This window comes from Arvicola amphibius, chromosome 2, assembly GCF_903992535.2.
Source record: "Arvicola amphibius chromosome 2, mArvAmp1.2, whole genome shotgun sequence".
Lineage (NCBI taxonomy): Eukaryota > Metazoa > Chordata > Mammalia > Rodentia > Cricetidae > Arvicola > Arvicola amphibius.
The window spans coordinates 51900211-51924158 of NC_052048.2; the positions used below are offsets into that span (position 1 = coordinate 51900211).

Genomic DNA, 23948 nt, shown 5'->3' on the forward strand with positions numbered 1-23948 from the left:
TTCTTGCATGAAGTATACACACACATGTCTAAGTCTTTCGTGGCACACCAGTGGCTTGTGATTCTCCTAGGCAAGAGAAGGCACACCAGCAATACAGCAAGCACGAGTTTTCTGAAAATATAATCGAATTATCTGAGTGAACAGGACTAAGTTAGGACTATTTCTCGGGTATTGAGCACTGAAGAAATCTACCTACTGTGTATTACAAGATCCACTCTTACAAAATAAAACAACAAAAAAGTGTTTATGCATGCATACCTGAAGGGAAACTCATACTAAAGGGAATTATTTTCTAAAAAAGAAATCTTTTCCCATGCTGAGTGTCACCATTGTGAGACTTTAACACAGAAGCAGGTGTTTGCAATTCAGGACCTTGGAACCGCCACTTGAGTACAAGCCTCCTGCAGAAATCTTGCTAATGACTCCCCTATTCTCTGCTCTTAGATTCCAATAAAGGTTTTAAATAACAAAGGGGAGAGAATGAAAGAGCAGGTGGAGAACGGAAAAGAAAGGCTAGAAAATAACAGGCGAAGTTATATCATGTCACAGTGAGCATGTTCATTCTGATTTGTATAATTTTATTTACACTTATCAAGTAGGTAAAAGCCATGGGCATGGTCAAAGGACTCCTAGTAGGTAAAATGACTTGAAATCTTCTTAATGATGCCAACCAAACTGTTAATAATTGATACCTGGCAATTAAGACTTCTCCACCTACGTTGGTACCATTTTCTTCACTGTAGTTGGAGTTTTAATTAAGGCTCAACTAGGGAAACGTTTTGTTAAACTTTGTAGTTCTATTCTATTAGTTAGCTGCCTAATTCAGTTTCCTAAGATTTGGAATCATATGGAGAAACAGATATATTCGCCGTTACAGGAAACCTGACTATGGAGTTTGAAAATGTAAAATGTAAAGGGGGATCAAGTGGAAATAAAGATCAGACCCTAAAATATATATAGACATAAATGGCAATGGACTTAGAGTCTGAGAATTGTTCTGTCCAGAACCTTAACAGACTACTCAAGATGCCAATATCTTTCCTCTTCCTCATTTCTTCTTGGATGCTTCTAATTTTCAAAGCATATGGTTTTGTTAATAACTGGCCAAGGAATATTTGCAAATGAGTTTTTTCTTTTAATCAGAGCCCACAACAGTGTGTTCTTTGCTGCTCAATAATTAAAAAGAAGATGGTTACATGAATATTCATGGTGGGAGGATTATATGAAAAACATGAAGTTTCTCTATTTTTCATGATAGTCTAGTGAGGGGGAAGTGGGCATCTTGGGATTTCTGCTTGGACCTCAGAACCTCATTGACAACTCTGAGAGTGTATGCCAAATTATGAATCAATGTATAAATGTTTATCTTTCCGGATATGGGGGCCATAGCTGACATCAAATTCTCCAAGTGGCCTGCCGCATCTCTCCATAGTACATACAAAGATATGAAGAGGGGACTGGAAATATGGTTCTGTGGGTAAAGCCCTTGCAGCACAAACATGAGGTCACAAGTTTGAAACCCCAGCACCCACATAAAAAAGGGGACATGAGAATATAGGCTAGTAATCTCAGCTCTTAGGAAGTAGAGACATAAAGACCCTCAGGGCTATCCAGCCAGCCAGCCTAGCCAAAACAATGAGCTCCAGGTCAGGGAGAAATCTCTCTAGAAAATCAAGGTGAAGAATGAGTAATTTCTGGCCTTCATATGTATATGAATCCATGCATTCACAGTAAAATAAATAGAGAACTATTTTCAGAGATGGTTTTGCTCTTTTTTATTACTCTTTTTATTTTTCAAGTGTTAATGTACAATATATTTTGCTCATATTCCTTTCCTTCCCCCAGCATCTCCCAGAATTTCTGAACATTTGACTTCCATACCCACCTAACTCCATATTCTTTGCCTCTTAAAAAAATGACGGGCTCACTGTGAGTCTTGTCAGTTTGGTTGCTCACCTTCCTGGACTTAGGGGGAGCTGGGAGGACCTTGGACTTAACATAGTGAAGGGAACCCTGATGGCTCTTTGTCTTGGAGAGGGGTGGAGAGGGGGTATGGGTGGAAGGGAGGGGAGGGAATGGGGAGGAGGAGGGAAGGAGATGGAAATCTTTAATAAAAAAAAATGAGGAAAAAAAAATAAAATAAAAAAAATACACAAACAATAAAGAGAATACCAGAGCACATGTATGTTCACATGCATGCACACACTCATACACATACAAAACAATAACAAAGCCACGGAATCCATTTTGCATCGCTGCTCAATTACTTCTGAGCCTGAACATGCCCTAAAGCTGAAAATAGATCTACCACAAGACCCAGCTATGCCACTCTTAGCATATATCCAGAGGACTCTATCTATAGTTTACTATAGAGACACATGCTATTCCATGTTTGCTGCTGTTCTATTCACAATATCCAGAAATTAGAATCCAGCCTAGATATCCATCAACTGATAAATGGGTATTGAAACTGCGGTACATTTACAAAATGGAATATTATTCTGCGGTTAAGAAAACACAATTTTCAGGCAAATAGTTGAACCAGAAACAATTATTCTGAGTGAGATAACTCAGTTCCAGAAAGACAAACACCACATGCTTTCTCTCATATTTGATGTCATCTTCTTAAGCTTTAACTATGTAGTATCATGCAGAATATCCACAGATAGGGAGCCCGTAAGAACCCAATGGAGGCAGAGGGAATTTTTCAAGAAAGAGGAAACAAAATATAGTGTTATAAAGGGTTTTGTTTTGTAACAAGTGCGGTGATGGCTCTTCAGTGATGAAGGACTAGTCTTCACTGAATAGTATTAGGTATCACTTTGTCACACACTGCCTCGCACAAGATCATCTTGCTGATACCTCTTTGCAAAGGGTGCTTACAAACACCTAGATGGCAGGTATGCTTAAGACGGGCTTCCTGATAAAATATTTGGATTTTTGCTGTTGCTTTGGTCAGTAGGCTTAGAGATAAAACTGTGCAGAAACTGTGCTTGACCATAAAGTCGGCATGTCTGGAGTCTAATTTTATATTGGAATGTAATCACTTTTGTAAACCTTCAACCTCCTTAATGTGTCTTTATAAGCTGCTCCCAATTCCCATGCATATGAAAATCATAAGAAAAAGCTTCTCATGAGGGAAGACGAAGCTCAAAGCAATTTGGTTACAATCATGACTTTTAAAAATGATCTTGCATTATTTTTCTTGGTAATGCTTATATTTAACTACCCAACAGGACGTTATATATTGATTTGTCGATGAGTCTTGTTTATTACCCTAACAGAAGGTAAGTATATGCTATTGGGACATAGATATTATCTAGCATGTCCAGTATTATATTGTCAATACCTGGAACCCAGGCTAGCCTTCAAAGACCTGAGTCGTGACTTCCTCTGTGAACTTTATTATCAGTGTTCACACAGAAAAGATTGGGAACCTCAGAATCTCCCTAGTTACCCCTCTCCTGTGCTGCTTCAGATCCTTCTGGGGAGTTTCCCAAAGCACTCAAATAGAATTACATTTAAGTGTCACATTCTCCACAGCTTATAAAGAAATCTATTCAATATCTATGAATGTTGCCTATTCAAATAACAATATAATTCTTGCACTTGTTTTAAGTGATTCTAAAAGGAGGAAATCATTGGCTTTACAAGACTTTTGTAATTGGAAATCTGGGTGCATTTTAGCAGAGGCTAATGGATATATATTTATTTTTTCTGTGGAGTTGCATTTCCAGAACACCAGGAAAGGAACTCTTATTAAACTTTTAAGTATATTCAAAACAAGCTTTCTTTTATGTTTCTAAAGGAAATTTACATACTGTTCCTCGTTTCATACCAACTTCAGTTTCATGGCCCTTAAATCATCATTTTACATCCTCAGCACTCAGCAAAGAACAAAATATGTGTCCCATAGAATTTGTGGTTTGTTTTAAGAATGCAAGAGGGTACAGTTGAGAGCTGCACAGCTCAGAACAAATTTAATCTAGACAAGACAGCACACTGTTAAGAGCAGTTCCACCCCTGTCCCGTCTCACAAGAGACTGCAGGAAGAAATTTCTTTCCCAAACACGAAAGTCATGGAACTCTTTAATTCTGCAACAGTCATACACCAAGCAACAGAAAAAATCATTTCATCTCCTAGTGTTTTAGAGACCCCAGGCAAATGTAAACAGTAGATGCTGTTAGACATTAAGTATTCATTATGGGTACTAAACAGCTAAACTAAAAATCTACTGATTTATATGAAATTCCATCTGATTCTAGTAGGAGATTTATTAAATTATTTACCAAACTTCAACAGGAAAAATTATCATTGATTGACTCTGAATTTACCATTTATGAAGGCATATTTATTTCACAGCATGGTTTATATTAAGCAATAAAATATGTGGCAAAATAATTTCTCGCGTCTACCATTAATTCAGTTACGGTCCATTTTCATGTAAGGCTATGGTGCTTCTGTGAAAGTACTCATTGGTGATTAAGCATTTTAAAGATCTTCTGCTAAGATTTATCTTCTTTTAGTAATGACTGTCTGAGTGCAAGCTTGGGTAGTTATACAGAGAGAACGGTTCTCCATCTCCCAACATCACCAAAAACAAACAAAGAAAACCCACATAATAGTATTGTAACTATTTCTATATGATACATCTTCAGATATTTCTAAATAATCAGATACTAGTCTCCTAACTGAACTTACTCCTAGCAAATATTGATAGCAAATAAACACTACATATAGTTACATGTATAATCCAACCCTTAACCACTCCCACCTGAAGCAGGCACTGTAAACATCTGGACTCTTAGTAAAATGGAAATGCAGGAGTGGAAGAAAGGTAACTACTGAGTAGCAGAAGTGAACAGAGATGAAGGGATGGATGCCACTGGCAATGACACACAGGGACCCCTTAGGAAACAGGTCCAGCTAATAGGGCTCAAACCTCAGAGGATCAGAGGTACAAACGGACAATCTCAAGCAGGTGTGTTTCCCAATGAATAGATACGATCGCTGGTTATAATTACATGCAAAGCTGCACAAATGAAAAGAGAAAAGAATCTGGACAGAACCTGTGAACACTAAAAATTAATAACAAAGGAGGGAAAAGCAGGATGGAGAGACCTGAACACAAGAAAGGCAGAGTTGCAGGAGACGTTTTTTGTGATGGTGGCGGTTTGCATCCGGGCTTTGATGAGTGAAGATGAAATGCGGAGAGCATCAGGACTGAGAGAATGGAAGATGCTTTTCTTTTGGCCTTCAACATAGAGCATGTGGGCATAAGTTATGGAATGTGGGAATCTTCTAGAAGCCAGCAAGGGCAGGGATCTCTGGCAACATTGCAGTTCTGCTTACAGTTTGGGTTTTGTTTTGTTTCGCTTTTAACCTTGTGAGACTTCTGTTAGGGTCTAAGAGAAGGCGCCAGAGAAGACCAACAGCCATATAGGCAATAACAAGAGTGCTCTACTAATTCCAATGTTGGGGTGATGCTTGGTGACCACCACAGAAGGTTACAAATTCCTTTTAAGTGAAGTTAGGGGAATACCAGAGAGGAGGGATTAATCTGGGGCTGATTGGTAGAGGAAAGATTAGTAGGGGGCTGATTGGTTGGAAGTCCTAGTGGTTAGGGACCTTCCAGCAGCAGGGTAGGAAAAACTATCTTTAGTTATCAAGGGGCTGGGGGTGTCTGCTGAGCCAGCAAAGGGACTTTGGGGACCTACTGAGCCAGCAAAGGAGATTTGGAGCCTACTGAGCGAGCCGAAGGCTGGGATTTTCCTGAGGGCTGTCTGTTTAGCTCTGTTGGCAGAGGATTCTGTCCTGCCTGGTCCTGCAACCGTTAAGTCCCAAGGAATCAGAGGTCTACATTAATTATAAATGGATTGGCCCATTAGCTCAGGCTTCTTATTCTTAACTAATTCTTATAACTTACATTAGCCCATAATTCTTGTCTGTGTTAGCCATGTGGCTTGGTACCTTTTTCAGTGAGGCAGTCACATCTTGCTTGCTCTGTGTCTGGCTTCCTCTGTATCTGGGTGATGACTGCAGACTGACTCTTTCTCTTCCCAGAATTTTCTATTCTCATTGCCCTGCCTCTACTTCCTGCCTAATTTCCCCACCTCTATTTGCTGCCTGGCTACTGGCCAATCAGCATTTATTTAAAATACAAGTGACAGTGTACAGACCATTGTCCCACAGCACAGCTCCGTCCCATTTTACTGAACCAAAACTAAGGCTTAGATTTCTGTCAGGCTAGTAGGATAACCTGGTCTATGCCCACAACCCCAGCTCTCTCAACTTCAGGTAGACAAATGTGAAGATCAAGTCTCTGAAGTGACTCACCTCATAGTCATCTTCAATAACAAAAAGAAAGGGAAATCTCCATTCTTAACAGGAATAGCCTCGTGTGTGTGTGTGTGTGTGTGTGTGTGTGTGTGTGTGTGTGTGTGAGAGAGAGAGAGAGAGAGAGAGAGAGAGAGAGAGAGAGAGAGAGAGACAGAGAGAATTTTCTAACTTACTTATTTTATCCAGTGAATTAGAGAAAATAATTTTGGTTGTTGAGTTATCTAATCCCCAACTCCCTTAACGTAGGGCTGATAGGCTTGATTTTCAGGGGTTTTCCTTTTTTCTTTTTTTCTTCCATTTTTGGCTAACTAGCTAGAACAAATTCATGACATCCCAAAACAACCTTTTGCTGTTTAAATCACTAAGCCAAGGTCTCTTATTATTATAATAAGTAAATTACTGAGTACAAAAAATTAAAAGCTTGGCAGTAGAGTTAGTTCTTCCGTTTAATTAGTAGGCAGTGCAAATAAATTAATTTTTGTTCAATTCTAAGGATATTTTAATATATTTACACTAGTGCTGTGCAATGAGATAAACTGAGGTTGGTCTGATAAAGTCATAATTCTGGTGGGAGACAGTGATAACCTCTTACGACTGTCACTGGACAGAAACAATACGAGCGTGTTCCCAGTCTAATCCCCACACTCTGTGTGTGCTCTAGTCAGTTAGATGACCCTTAAGGAACAATGTATAGCTATTCTGCCCATCATTTGTTTCTCATCCTCTGTTTATTCTCACTTAGTTTGAACATACCAAGGGAAGTATATAAGGTCTCTGTGCTGAGTCTCACAGCCTTTAAGCCCCCTTCATTTAAGACTGACCAAAAGGACTTTGTAATCTACCATCTTATCATTTAGCTTTAAGAACAACGTAGCAGAAACCAGCTTTCACAGTCTAATTTGCACACCAGCTCCCAGACTACTGTCATGTGTGTGTACAACTCATTTTCTTCAAGATTCTGCTCTTCCATCCCTTGCTTGGGAACAGATGCAGCACTGTAGTTACTTGCTATGAGATTTAACTGAAATACTGTCTTTAGAGTTTGAGCTGGTGCTGGCTGGAAGGGATTGGTAAAGAAAATATAGAACTCATTTCCCATCTCTGAAAAAGCTATTTGAATACAAGATATATACAAGCATCTTTGGATGACATTGTTGTCATTTGGTAAGAAAGGGAGTTTGGCTAAATCATAATCCACCATTTCCCATTTAGTTGTAAAACGCTGCAATTTGAGAAATAATACAAAGTTCCAAAAGAGAAGAGAAAGTTAGATAAAAAGATAGTGAAAGACAGAATTGTTTAGCTGTGATTCCATAATTATCTATGTTAATAATTATTCTAATGTTAATTAGAAAGGCCCATGAAGCTGTGGACCAAACATTAACACACTGGTGTTTGAGGCATCTTCAGTCAACATCTGTGATCAAATAAAGGCCAGTATATGTTGTTTACTCAATGGCAGAAACAGCTCTAAGAGTTTTCTGTGGAAGCTCTGATACACTCATGTACATACACACACACATACACACACACACACACACACACACACACACACGGAAGAGGAAATCCAGGCAGAACATTTCAAATGAACTTATCCAATAAATGTACATGAACTTCTGATCTCACAATTTAAAGCCATTTCTTCTCTAACGTTTTCCCCTCTACATTCACACTGCTTTTGTTTCTAGTTTTTAAGTTTTTCACTTTAAAAATATTATATGTGTGTTTTGCCTTTATGCATATCTGTGTACCATGTGTGTGCTTAGTGTCCACAGAGGTCAGAAGAGAGCACTGGCTCCATTATGTCAGTGTTAGGAATCAAGCCCAGGTCCTCTGGAAGAGCAGATGATGTCAAACCACCTCTCCAGCCCAATATGTCATGGCCAAAATAATCCAACTACCTATGCATTAACTCACATTCTTAAGTGATTTTTATGGTAAGAATGCTTTAAAAGTTTCCCATCTTAAGTAATTTTCAAAAGCAGAAGAATAGTTATTAACTGTAGTCATTGTGTTCCGGCACGGACCGATTCATGGCTCCTTTCACACGGAGAATCCCTTGCCTTTCAACCACTGTGTTACTTATCCCAACCCCAGCCACACTGAGCTACCTCCCTCCCCACCCTCCAGCCCTGGGACCAACCTCACTATCCACCTCTGTTCAGCTCTCTGAAGCTCCACATGGAAGTGAAATCCCGAGATGGTATTTAGCTTAACAGAATGTCCTCTGGGTGTATCTGCTGGGTTTCAAATAAAAGACCTGCTTTCATTTCAACTAATCTCAGTTCAGGACCTTGGACCCATATTGGATCAGGGTAGTGGTCCTTAGTACTACTGAGTAGCCTGGATTTCTTACATGTTTTGGATGTCAGCCTCTTAGCAGATACATGCATTGTAAATACATCACCTCATTACATTCTTCATCCTTTCCCCCATTGACTCTTTCCTTTGCTGTCTAGAAGCTTTGTGGTACAATATCACTATCGGAAGATACTTATAGAACATCTCTGTTTAGAATGAGAATGTCTACACGTTGAGCGTTAATATCCTCATGTAACTATTGACTTCTGTGTTGGATGAAAAAGATCTAGACAGAACAAAACTTGGAACAAAATCCAAGAAAAATCAATAGGTACACAAGGAAATTCACTGATAGACATCAGGGTCTTCTTCAAGAGCTCAGAACTAGCCTAATGGAGAATCTGCTGAGTATGCAGAATCTACTGCTTCATCTAGGTACTGGTTAGAATTTCACAACTATTTCAAATGTACAAGAAGGAAAGAATCCCAAGCCCAAGATAGAGGCTTAGAATCCAGTCTTTGTTCGTGTAAGACGTGGTCAAGGCATGTACCCATTTCCTCAGTTCTAAGCTGTTGTATTTCCCAGCAGAGATTTGACAATGAAATTAAATAACTTTGTTTAAGTTACAGAGAAAAAAATAAACAAAAGGAATAGTGACCACGTTACTGAGTTGATGTAGGAGTGTTTCTATCTATCTGCTGTTTCATTGGTTAATTAATAAAGAAACTGCTTGGCCTGATAGGTTAGAACATAGGTGGGTGGAGTAGACAGAACAGGATGCTGGGAGTGAGGCAGATGCCTTCGGGCAATTGCCCTGCCTCTCCTCTCTGGGACAGACGTGATGGAGCCAGCCGCCAGGTCAGACATGCTGAATCTTTCCCGGTAAGACACCACTCGTGTTACTACACACATTATTAAATATGGGTTAAAGCAAAATGTGAGAATTGGCCAATAAGAGGCTGAAACTAATGGGCCAGGCAGTGTTTACAAGAATACAGTTTGTGTGTTGTTATTTCAGGGGACAAGCTAGTCAGGCAGCCTGGAGCCGGGTGGTAGGAACACAGCCCGCTGCTCCTCACTACACTACACTGAGTTAATTTGGGTTTGATGATGTGCATCCAAATTGTCATTTGTAAACTAGAGTCTATGTTAAAATTCCTTCATAAAATACTTCTAAGAAATAGGATTTTATTTAAATTGTTGAATTGTTAAAAACAAATCTCAAAGAGTGATATAATTATTAGGTGTATCTAATTGTCTCACTTTATTGAGTCAACAAAATTACATTTTTAGTTCTACCCAAATGGTCAAGAGCTAAAGGAGAGACATATGAAGAAGATGGGTTTATGTTTCTTACTGCACAAAGTAGAAGTGAATTCAGAGAAAGCCATTTTGGCTATATTACAACAAATCATTGTGTCAACATTTTACATCAATAAGACACAACTGTTATCCTTTCTCAGGAGGCAGGAAAATTTTAAGGGTGAATTAATAGGTCGCATTGATAATCATTTATTCTAGACTTGTTCATCATAAATATGAAGTTATCATTCATAAAAGAATAAATAATTGTATAGATTGGAAAATGCTCAAAAGTATTCAATGTTTTCCCACAGCTGTGCATGATGGCTAATGCTTGTATTTCCAGCACTCAGGAGATGAAGGTAGGAAGATTCCAGTTGGAAACCAACCCAGACTCTAATACAAGAGTCTCAGGCCACCTGGAGCTACACAGCAAGACCTTTCTGGAAGACCATATCAGTGAGTAAACTAGATTATCCCTAATCTAGACTAACTTCTTTGGAATTATTTGAATAAGCATATATCAACAAGCATGTTTATTGGGTACACTGTAATATTTCATATATGTACATAATATGTAATCATACCACATGTGGGCCATTGGGATACCTAACACCTTAGGCACTTGCCTCTTCTTTGCATTGGAAATATTCAATGTCCTCTATCTGTTCTGTGTAATATTCAGTTAGTTGTTCTCAAATATTGGATTAACTTTTAACAAGTTTCTTCAGGAAGACAAGCATGGTGACACAAATACATAATCCTAGCAAGAGGGAAACTGAGGCAGGAGAAGCAGGAGCTCAAGGCCAGCCTGGATTACATAATGACACTCTGTCTCGAAGAGATGGAGGGAAGGAGGAAAGGAGTAAGGCAGAATGGAGAGAGGAAGGGAGGAAGTAAAAAGGAAATGAGGGAGGGAAACGAAGAAAAGGGAAGAGGACGGAAGAGTAGAAAGGAGAATTTTTTAAATTTTGTGTCCAGCCAGGGCTGTGGCGATAGGGAGGAAAAAGTTTTATGTTTCTTGTTTAAGGTAAAGCAGAGCTTACACTTGATTTAAGACAGCCGCAGTATATAATAAGATTCAATTTCAAAGAATAACAAGCAGGCAACGACACATTTAAAACCAAAATATATCTTTCCTTCTTTGGATTGGTTTTCTTAGAAGAATTTCTTTCTGAGCTAAAATATTTTTGCAGAACCTCAATATATAAAACAAACTAAAGCCATATTGTATGAGCTTAAGATAAATTATGTCATATTTGTTTCTTCTGATACAAATATAATTGTGAAGACAGCTTTGATCAGTTAAAATAGTTTACTTAGCTTAGGAGGATCACTACCTGTAAGGGTCTCATATCCCTGCTTGTACTTTCATGTGCATATCACATGAATATGAACTGTTCAGAATTAATGATAGTGAGCAATTTTAAACAGAAAATGACAATAGTGATCTAATAGTGATGATGGTGTGTCATTGTACTTCTTTTTTGTTATTTTCTCTATGAAATTTCCACCTATATATATAATGTACCTTGATCATATCTATCCCTTCCACTTTGCTCCATCTTTGTGCTCCTTACACATCCTGGTCTATGATATTTCAATTCTCTTTGGTGTGTGAGATCCAGGAACTTGAAGTAGATACACAATAAAACTTGATTCAAAGTTTAATCCATAGGAATATCAAGAATTTGTTCAGACTTTCTACTATAAAACTGAGAGTCATATCACCCAAAGGTAATTACTGCTTTCTTAATTGGTCAAATCTTCACTAGAAGATACCTTACAATACATTGACCAAGAAGAGGGAAAATTATTTCACCAACTCTAAATTGCGAAAGAAAGAAAAGGTAGTAAATTTGGCATTGATGTACATATATATATACACATATACATACATGTGTCTCATTTCTTCATATATATACATATATACACTGTGTGTATGTTTATCTTTATATACAGATATATAAAATTATAAAAATCATCCAACATATGAAACACAGTCTAATTATCTGATTGGGGAAGGATTAAAACTAAAACATAGGATAATAGCATTATTTAAGTTTGAAGGAATATGATCTGAGTAAAGCTACTTTAGGATCACATATTATTTATTCTGATGTATGACAAAGATAGTCATTATTTTATATAGCATTAAGATAGGCAAGCATATTATAATAGCTTGGATAATTAGTAACACAGACACCTGACTTGTTACTATCAAAAATAATTTGAATGAAGGGGAAAACATCCTTCAACAATTTTAAATTAAAAAACAAAAGGAAAAAATGAAATGAACTTGTCACAAATTATTAAGTAATAGCAATAAACACAACATATTAGAAGTTGTGTGTATGTGTGTGTGTGTGTGTGTGTGTGTGCGCACATGCATATGTATCTAGTGGTTATCTAGGATTGATACATTGGTGTTAAAAACTCAGTAGCTAATCTGCAGTCAACTTAGGCTTGTATGGTCTTCACTGCCAAGTTCAGCTACATAGTAAAACCATGACAAAACCCCCAAGGCTGAGAATCTCACTCAGTGGTAAAGCATTCATTGAACCTGGGTTCAGTTTACAAGTGATAAAATGAACAAAATTTTAGGAGACACACCTAACTGAGAACTCAAAGAGATTTTAGTCAATTAAAGGATTAATAGTAAAGAATGTGGGTGAAACAATAATACTGGATAAAATAGGCTTGAAGGCAAGAGAAACTTATGCAGAAAATCACATTTTAATGCTAATCTTGAGCAGTCTTAATTACTAAGACAGTATAAAACTCTAAACTATGGTGTATCTGAAAGTATAGCTTTGAGTAGCTGGAGGAATGGCTCAGTGGTTATCAGCACTGGCTGTTCTTCCATAGCACAAGGGTTTAATTTCCAACACACATACGGTGACTCACAACTTGTAACTCCAGTCACAAGAGATCTGGCACTTTTTTTCTGGCCTCTGTGGGCACCACCAGGTATACGTACAGTCCACAGACACACATACATGGAGAACACCTACACATATAAAAATAAAACACATAAAAGATTTTAAGGTGTAACTACAAAACTCATAAAGTAGAAAAAAATGACAATTACCATTCGGAAATAAGTTCACCATCACAGGGGACAATGATAGTCCATTTACACATGGGGAAAAAGATGTGACTGGCTACTGAACATTTGAACAATGTAATTAACAATCTTGACTTGATAATCCAATCACAATATAGCCTTCAAGATAGACACAGCATACCTTCCCATTTCCATGAATTTGTTTCCTCTTCTACTCTCTTAGATACCAGAAGTGGTGAAAAAAATGATGGAGGTGCAATCAACTCTCATCACACACATCTGGCTAGCGCCCATTAGAACAAAAGGTACATGGTGCCCCAATTCCATGATAAATAGTCCAATTCCACATTCTAGGAGGCTAAAAGTAGCAGCTAAAACTATTCAAAACAGAACAGATCCCATGTAGGCCAAACAAACTCTTCTCAGTGATTGACCCACTATTCTGCCCCTAGGAAAACCAAGCAAAGAGGGACAGCATCAACTCTTTGTGGACCCATTACGACCTTTCTGATTTTAGTTAGACAGACAAGTATGTCTGGATTTTAAGCAGGTGATGTTGAAGTTAACCCCTCATTATCACCATGTTCATAATACTGAAATGGAGCATGCATGTTAGGGGAAGGCAGTTGTGTTACAAATTCCACACCTAGGGAGGTGTTAACCTGACACACAATGGCAGGCAAAGAGTGTGTTCAGACAGTTCTCACACCTTCTCAAAGTGTACATTGCTTTTTATTAATTTCTAGATAGTGAAAGTACAGGTAAAAATAAAGCAAGGATGAAAAGTACTAGCTATTGAAGGACAGTACACAGAGCACAGTTAAAAATGAGTCTTGTGACAGACACAGAAATTGGAATATTTCTACAATAGATATTGTCTATTAATGAATTTATTTCATCTGTCATGGACATATCTCTGTTATAAAGTCAATTATCTCCAAAATATATATCAATAACCAATACAAAATGCAGTGCAAGTACAGTGTGGTCAAATATAATGCACAGCAATACAGAGTTAACTTTCCCACTGAGATTTGTCATGGTTTTATTAATTCAACAAATACTGTTAATATTCCTACCAAGGTCAGGTACAGAGTAGACACTAGAGATGTGACCATGACGAAACGGATAAAATATTTTTTTAAATGTTCATTATCCCTAGCAATGAAACAAATAAAAATTAAAACTACTTTGAGATTTCTAAGTCAGAACAGATCTTTAACTTTTTATTATTTTTAAATGACCAAAGGCGTCAAAGGGTACCAGCCACTATGGAAATCACAGTGGAGAATCCTCCAAAAGCTAAAACTACATCTACCATATGACCCAGCTATACCACTCCTTGGCACTTGCCCAAAGGACTTGACATTACTACAAAGATATTTGCTCATCCATGTTCCCTGATGCTCTCTTCACAATAGCTAAGACATGCAAACAATCTAGTTATCTCTGAGCCAACAACTAGAAAATGAGACTGTGGGATGAGTTCATAATGAAGCCATGTTCAGCTGTAAAGAATAGCAAGACTTTAAAAAAAATTATTAAAAATTTCCATCTCCTCCACTCCTTCTCCCATTTCCCTCCCCTCCCCTCCACCCATACCCCCACTCCCTCCCTCTCCAGGCCAAAGAGCCATCAGGGTTCCCTACACTATGTTGAGTCCAAGGTCCTCCCAACTCCCTCCAGGTCCAGGAAGGTGAGCAACCAAACTGACAAGGCTCACACAGAGCCCGTCCTTGTCGTAGAGACCAAGCCCATCGCCATTGTCCTTGGCTTCTCGGTCAGCCTCCATGGTCAGCCACTTTCAGAGAGTCCGGTTTGGTCGGATGTTCCATCAGTCCCATTCCAACTGAACTTGGTGATCTCCCTTTAGTTCTGTCCCGCCGTCTCAGTGGGTGAATGCATCCCTCACGGTTCTGACTTTCTTTCTCATGTTCTCTCTCCTTCTGCTCCTCATCAGGACCTTGGGAGCTCAGTCCTGTGCTCCAATGTGGGGCTCTGTCTCTATCTCCATCCATCGCCAGGTGAAGGTTCTATGGTGATATACAAGATATTCATGAGCATGGTTATAGGATCTGGCCTTTTTCGGCTCCCTCTCCTCAGCTGCCTAAGGAACTAGCTAGGGGCATCTTCCTGGACACCTGGGAACCCCTCTAGAGTCAAGTCTTTTGACAACCCTCAGATGGCTCCCTTAATTAAGATATATGCTTTCCTGCTCCCATGTCCACCCTTCCTATATCCCAAGCATCCCATTCCCCCAAGCTCTCCCCATTTCCCCTTGCCCCCATCCCACCGCACCCCCAAGTTCCCAATTTATGCCTGGCAATCTTATCTACTTCCAACATCCAGGAGGATAACTGTATAACCCCAGCAGCACAGACATTAAGGGCAACTTTGAATAAATGGGACCTCCTGAAGCTGAGCAGCTTCTGTAAAGCAAAGGACACTATCACTAAGACACAAAGGCAGCCTACTGACTGGGAAAAGATCTTCACCAACCCTGCAACTGACAAAGGTCTGATCTCTAAAATATATAAGGAACTCAAGAGACTAGACTTTAAAATGCTAACCCATTTAAAAATGGGGCTCTGAACTGAACAGAGAATTCTCAACAGAAGAAGTTCAAATGGCCAAAAGACACTTAAGGTCATGCTCAACCTCCTTAGCAATCAGGGAAATGCAAATCAAAACAACTTTGAGATACCATCTTACACCTGTCAGATTGGCTAAAATCAAAAACACCAATGATAGCCTTTGCTGGAGAGGTTGTGGAGTAAGGGGTACACTCATCCATTGCTGGTGGGAAAGCACACTTGTGCAACCACTTTGGAAAACAGTGTGGCAGTTTCTCAGAAAATTTGGGATCAACCTACCCCAGGACCCAGCAATTCCACTCTTGGGAATTTACCCAAGAGATGCCCAATCATACTACAAAAGCATTTGTTCAACTATGTTCATAGCAGCATTATTTGTAATAGCCAGATCCTGGAAACAACCTAGATACCCTTCAATTGAAAAATGGATGAAGAAACTGTGGAATATATACATATTAGTATACTACTTAGCGATAAAAAAAAAACAATGACATCTTGAATTTTGCAGGCAAATGGATGGAAATAGAAAACACTATTCTAAGTGAGGTAACCCAGACTCAAAAAGATGAACATGTGATGTACTCACTCATAATCGGTTTCTAGCCATAATTAAAGGACATCGAGCCTATAATTCGTGATCCTTGAGAAGACAATAAGAAGATGAACCCAAATAAGACTTTAAAATTTTATTTAAACGGATAGAACTAGAAACTATTGTATTGACTGAAGTAATCCAGAAAGACAAGCCTGCACGTTCTTTCATATTTGTGGATTCTATATTTAAATCTTTGCATGTGACTACAAATCCTAGGGTAACCAAAGAAATGTGGAGATACAAAAACGCTACTGGGGAGGGAAAGAGGAAAAAGGAGCTCTAGAGAAGGAGATAGCAGGACACAGGTGCTTTGAAGGAGCATGGGGAGGGAAACAGGAAGGCAATGTAACTAGGAAGAAGGAAGAGAGTTTAATACTGAGAGAAAGAGAGGAGAGATAAACTACACTGAGGATGTTTGAAAAGGCCAGAAGGAATCCTTTTTGTTAGCAGTTTACTTTAAAAATATACTTATAATACACACACACACATACACACACACACACACACACACACACACACATATATATATAGATATATATATGCTTCATATCTATTAAACTACATACGTGTATATCATAACAATGGTTATAGAGGAGATCATGAGCTCCATGAGGGATGGAGCAGGAGATGGGAGGAGCTGGAGGGAAGAGAAGGAGCAGTGGAAATGATGCAAATACAGTGTTCTCAGGCATGAAATTTCAAATAAATCTTTAAAAGACAAGATTTCTATTTTCCTGGCATTTATATTCTAATTCAGAACACAAGTAGCATCAAGTTACAATCATGAACGATGAATCAATCAGTTCCTCACAGTGCCAAGTTCCTTAAGTAAATAAAGTAAGACTGCTACGTGCAATCTCTCAGCCTTCATAACACTGACATTTGTAAGAGACTATTCTTTGGTGAGCATTTTCCAATGTTTAGGGTACATTTGGCCTTCATCCTCTATGTGAGGTCCTGTCCCTTGTAGTGGTTATAAGCAAAATCATCTACAGAGACTGCCAAATGTCCCCTGGAGGACCACAAGACTCCTAGTTGAGAACCACTGTACAAGAGTGATGGGGCCACAGAATATGCTGTTTGAGTTGATGTCCTTTGATGCACATAGAACTTCACTGAAAAGGAAAAACAATCTAATAAGGCAATAATTTGGTGAGAGGTTTCCAGACAGAGAGAACCAAATGTGAAAGCAATAAGCAGTAATGACCTTGTACTGTCCAAAGAACAAAGGTTTGTGAGGCCAAAGCACACAGATGGAGTGGATGAAACAAGAGAGGCAGAAAGACCTGAATTGCATAAGGGCGGTAGACCATGAGGGAAAGTTTTGATTTAAGCTTGATAAACACATAATGAAAAGTTTAGAAGAGAGTTATAGCTGTACACTGAGAAATACTTTGGGCCAGACCTTGAATATGCACAGGACTGAGCTTTTCCAGCCTGGGGAGACAGATAATAGTACTCCCAGTGTGGATAAGGGATCAGACATGAGATACCCTGGCTTGCACTGAGCAAAGACTACATAGAACAGGTTTTCTGAACTGTCAGAAACTTAAAGTCTACTGCAGAAGTTGGGAAAACAACTCAGAGTAGCCTGCAAGGACAGTGTATCCTAAGTGACACATGGGCAGCAGCTGGGAGCCATGGTGCCCACTGTGTGTGTATGGACTCTGGCTCAGCCCTAATAAAGTCTCTTTGAGAAGAAAGGGCTCAAAGCCAAGGGCAGGCCAGGTTACCCAACAGGAGCCATGCAGACAACCCAAAACCTGGCAGTGATAGCACAAAGATGCCACTGGATTGACTTTGCAATGTTCTTGATAGAGGTTTTCAAAGTCAAGGTCTTTCTCTTCAACATAGACCAAATGGAAGGCAGACATTCACTGCTGTATCACTGTGTGTGTAAGGTGCTGTCCGGTGAACGTTCTGTGCTTAGTCTTCCAAAAACACGGGAAGCCTAGTTTTCCATTCAGTATGCCGTTTTCTAAAGATACTGCAACATGCAGCTGTTCTGCTGTTAGGTGATAGAATATGAAACCTAAGCAATTCCAAGTTCTAAGCACCCAGGCATAACAGGAAGCATGGCAAACTGCTCAGATAAGGCTGTTCAAAAAGATGAACTCAAGGGCAGACCTAGCTAGCTGCAACCATTTGAACAGCAACTAGAACCAGCTGTTTTTATAAACTTTGTAAATGAATGTAGTTTAATCTTCACAAAGACCCAAGAAAGGTTTTACTAGCTGTCATATTTTATAAACAAATCTGAGGTTTACAGACCTAAGAATCTTGTCCAAAGACAGACAACAAGTAAGTCATAAAAGTGAAATTTGAATCCAGGCAGGCAAAGACACAACCCTTTAATCTGGAATGAAGCAAGGTCTCTTCCAAGAAGAAATTTTATTAAGAACTCATATATTTTATTATGCAAAAATAAGGTGTATAACTTAAAATAATTCAGCATTATTTAAAGGAATTTCACCAACAAGAATAGATGTTGATATTTTAAGATATATTTAGGTATTTCCTTGTAAATCTTCCTTCACTGTCTGCTAAAACAAAAATTTAAGGAGGAAACAGCCAATTCACTCATTTATTTGTTTCATTTCTTAAGGTTTCAAACAAGTACGTGGAAAAAGGAGTTGAGTTGTAAATTTGTTAATCTTTTTTAACTAATGAGTTCAAGTATTTCCAGAATAACAGGTTAAGATTCATCCAAAGCTCATCGAAACTCCCACCTCTAGCTCTTCTAACCCAGTGGTTCTCACCTTCCTAATGCTGTGACCCTTTATTAGGGTTCCTCATGCTGTGATGACCCCAACCATAAAATTATCTTCCTTGCTAATTGATAACTGAAAATTTTCTACCTTAATGAATCATAATAAGTATTTTTTAAGATAGGGGCTTATCAGTGGGGTTGTAAGCCACCGGTTGAGAATAACTGTTCTAGTTAACTACACTTTGAAAAATCAGAATAGAGCTGTAACCATCGATGACAGTATTTTAGAACCTGTGTGTCTAAGTTCAAGTAGCTGACATAGGAGCTTTCAAAATGACATCACACTTCCTAAAGCTTTAGGGTGATGTAAGAGATTGACCCAATCTTCTGATGAACAAATGTATCAAAAAAAATGTGCATTCTCTAACAAGAAAATTCTAGCTTTAAAAAGCAACTACACAGCCATGGAAGAAATTCAAGACTTGGAAACAGAGGTTTAATGTTAGAACCTTTGTCAAGCAACTATACTACAAACCATTTGAGATTAAGAGACCTTCTTTAGACAGGAGGAAGCATTCCCTGGCCCTGGCCATGACGCAGGGTAGAGTGAAGGCAAAAAAGGCAATTCCTGAATGAACATTTATGGACTGTGCAATGTTCTGACAAGAGAAACATACACAGATATAGATTCTATATCGCAGGCTAAATAACCAGGGATAGGATGCCTCCTTTGTGCCCTCAAGTTTCTAGGAGAGTAGCAGTGTGTGCTGGTGTAAAGATAAGACCAGTGTATACAGTATATTTCTGCTTTCTGTATGTACTCAAGATAGAGATAGAAAATTCTCCACATATGTAGCTTTCCCTGCTGTTGTGCTGCTGTGTTCAACTTCAATGTGATATTTTTTACATTTGATTATCTCCAAAAAGCCTGTTCTTTTCTAAAAAGAAACAGAAAGGGAGTGAACCTGAAGAGGAAGGTAGGGGAGAAAATGGGAGTAGAGGAAGGTGAAACTATAATCAGGATATATTTATTGTATGAGAAAAGAACCTATTTTCAATAAGAGAAAAAATGTAAAAAAAATAGATTACAGTATGTTGATAGAAATATGTAATTTGACAAGCAATAAAGGAAAATAGACTAAATCTGTGTAGAGTGGAGCGGCGGGGCTGCGTCCCACCACCCGGCTAGCTTTACCCAAAATAAGTACATGGAAACTGTATTCTTTTAAAACACTGCCTGGCCCATAGTTTCAGCCTCTTATTGGTTAATTCTCACATCTTCCTTTAACCCATATTTAGTAATCCGTGTAGCACCATGAGGTGTGGCTTACCAGGAGAGATCTTAACCTGTGTCCATCTCGGAGAGGAGAAGCATGGCAACTGCATATGGCGACTGCCTGAAGCGTCTCCCCACTGCCTGCTACCCAGCATTCTGTTCTGTCTACTCCACCTACCTAATTTTCTGTTCTCTTAAAGGGCCAAGGCAGTTTTTTATTAATAAAAGTAACACATAGACACTCCTCCATCAAATCTGGAAAAACAAAAAAGAGAAAAGTTTCCTAATTGGAGCTGTACATTGATTTTTTTGACGTTATCTTTGACATATGAGGTTTAAAGTATTTTAATCAGACTTGGTATAGGATGATTGACTAACTTGAATTTATACATTTAATCATCTATGTAAACATGATTTAATGAAAAATAAATAATAAATGAAGATTTTTCTCTTACTAAAAATGATTTTGTATGTGTTATATGAGGGGACAATTGTATCTGATAGAAATGATGGCTATGATTAACAATGAACACTAATCTACCTCAAAAAGCTAGGCTGTTACTAATATCTTGTTAGTCCACCTCTCTGTTTCTTTCTGAAAGTTAAAATTATCTTTAAGCTTGTCTTACTCTCTTGCTTATAAAAGCATAGATCATATACAGTTGTATCAAGAATTCTCTTTGATTGAGCCCAGAATTGTGCTGTCACACATACATAACTTAATTTAACTTTGACTGAGGTTTCTGTCCCACCTGGTCCTGCATCCAGTCAGTCCCAAAGAAACACACAGAGATCTACATTAATTATAAACTGATTGGCTTAGTAGCTCAGGCTTCTTATTAACTCTTATAACTTGTATTAGACCATAATGCTTGTCTGTGTGTTGGCCATGAGGCTTGGTACCTATCATCAGTGAGACATTCTCATCTTGCTTCCTCTGTGTCTGGGTAACGGCTGCAGACTGAATCTTTCCTCTTCCCAGAATTCTCCTGTTCTCATCATCCCACCTCTACTTCCTGCCTGGCTATTAGCCAATCAGCATTTTATTAAAATAATACAAATGACAGGATACAAGACCATTGTCCCACAGCACTTCCCCCCCTTTTTTTCCAAATAAGAAATCTGAATCGAATTGCCTTTATTTAGCTTTTTTCCCAACCATTATCCACAACTTGTAACCAACACTCTAAACAAAGAAAAACATTCATAATTTATTTTTTGGGAATGTTTTGGGCATAGTTTTTCCTGCTGATTGGGGGCTCTGATAATCTTATGGGGACCTAAAGAAAATTTTGAATTATGGTCAAATCCTGACTAGAATATTCTGTGAGGCTTGATCATCTCATCCAGCAGTCTTGAGGCTGTTCTGGGTATAGAACTCAGACATCTGAGCTATCTACTATTATCAGCAATTTCTCAGGGGGTCTTCCTTCATCAAACCTGATTTTTCTTAACCCAGAATGAGTCCACAGCCTTTCATTTCCTGTGGAAACAAAAGCAAAACCTCTTCTTCAAAGTAACATATCTTTTGACTTAAATTTTGAAGTCAAGACATTTTCAAAATACATATGTTGGATTAATCCAGCAATATTTATAATCAAATGTCCATTAGCAGCTGTTGTTCCTTCCTCAGCCATCAAACAATTCAAAGACAATATAATATATACAGTATCCAGACTCTCTGTGTATTTTCCATCTATACATGGCTTTATTTTAAACTCTATTTCTTTTTTTTATTTGTTTGGTTTTTTAAGACTAGATTTCTCTATCTTTGGCTGTCCTGGCACTTACTCTGTAGTTCAGGCTGTCCTTGAACTCACAGAGATCCACCTGCCTCTGCATCCCAAGTGCTGGGATTAGTGTGTGTCACCACACCCAACTTCTCTCTCTCTCTCCATATATATACTTTGTCCTTTTGCTTCACTCTCCAGGCCTACATATATTTTTAAACATACTGTAAACTGTTTAGAGGTTTTCTTCATCTTTGAATCTATCTTTATATCTCTTTTCTGACTACATAAGTCTTTAATTTGCTAAGTGATATGGCGAGGATTAAAGCCGTGACTTTAACGGCTGGATACACCCCATTCCTTAGCCTCATGGCAGAAGTACTAGCAGGAGCCATGTTTTTAGCCAGAACTCTATGGAGTTTCAAAGTCCCTGCCACCACCAAAAAGCATGCGGTTGGATATTCATCAACACAATTTAAGTGTTTTATGACAGGGCCTCTTAAAAGAGCTGCAAGGTTTTGCAGCTAAAGCTGAATCAGGAAATCTCTCTTAAATGAGTCAAACTTGCCCACCTGAGAAAATGCTGCTACCCAGAAGCCATGCTAAACTCTGGTCTTTGGTGTCTAGAATTACTCTCTCAGGTTTTATATGGATATTGTTTTCCACTTTGACACCATTTGTTGAAAGGGATTTCTGTCCTGCCTGGTCTTGTAGCTGGTCAGTCCCAAAGAAATACACAGAGGTCTATGTTAATTATAAACTGGTTGGCCTAATACCTCAGGCTTCTTATTAACTCATAATTTATATTAGCCCATAATTCTTATCTGTGTCAGCCACATAGCTTGATACCTTTATCTGATGGAGGAGTGTCTATGTGTTAATTTCATTGTTAATAAAGAAACTGCCTTGGCCCTTTAATAGGACAGAAAATTAGGTAGGCGGAGTAGACATAACAGAATTGTGGGAGAGAGAAGGCAGACTTTTCAGGCAGTCGCCATAGTCAGTCGTCATAGTCAGTCGCTATAGTCAGTCACCATAGTCACCATGCTTCTCCTTAACATAGAGATAATATAATATATTTTTAGCATGACCTAGGTCTTCATTCCCTTTTCACTGCACATGCTTAGAGTCTCTTCATAAGATGATTGGCCATATGCGTATTTTTCTTCTGTAAGCTGCTTATTTGTGATTCTTGCCAATTTTTCCATTGGGTTGTTTATCTCTCTTACAGATTCACATCAGTTATGCAAATATTTATGCACCATATGTACATAAACTTTGTCCATTTTATATATTATTAATATGCCCTCTTGTTTTGTAGCTTATCTTTCCATTATCTTTATAAGCAGTGGGAAGATTTGTTAAGCTGTTCTTAGATGGTTATCCTACATTGGACAGTACCCCCCACCCTGCAGACATAGCCATCTCAAAGCAGGAAGTGTGTTCTTGCTTGGAAATAGAACCTTTAAAAGTATAATGAATTTTAGCTAAGATTATATTGGATTAAAATTAACTCCCAAAACAACCATTGTTATTCTTGCTTTAAAAACTATAAAGGAAAATATAGAGAAAGGGTAAAGAAAATAGAGGGAATAATTCCAAACAGTAAAGGATGAGGACATTGAATGACACCCCTATAACTCAAAGAAGATCAAGGAAGGCTAGCATACATAAACAGCTCATTTTACATTTTTGAGGAATATTGTAGGAATCACATCTCGATGGGTTTTCTATTTTCTTCTATTTATATAAGACATAATTTCTGTACTATGTATTAGAAAGTCCATCTTTTCCCCCTAAAGTTGCAAAGCCTTGTCCACACAGCAAGGTACCAGCTAAGTGTGGGTTTCATACTGAGAGCCTGAGCCTGTTCAGTTTGCATATGATGCTAATCTAAGCTAATTATTAACTATTAGAGTTCTCTTCTGGGAGTGCTACTCCTCTCAGTTCCTTCTATTTGTTCTCTTCAAGAGTCTCTTGGTTATTGTTGGGCAATTGAACCTTTACTAAAATTAAAAATTAGGTCATAAAT

General features: G+C 38.4%; 1 long non-coding RNA gene across 2 annotated transcripts in view; it reads left to right on the forward strand.

Annotated features, from left to right (window-relative positions):
- LOC119807540 overlaps window positions 1-23948 on the forward strand; it is an 89564-nt gene that overhangs the window by 38797 nt on the left and 26819 nt on the right. For both annotated transcript variants that reach the window (XR_005284313.1, XR_005284312.1), the window contains exon 5: window positions 10291-10403. This is a non-coding gene — a long non-coding RNA (uncharacterized LOC119807540). The remainder of the gene's footprint in view (window positions 1-10290; window positions 10404-23948) is intronic.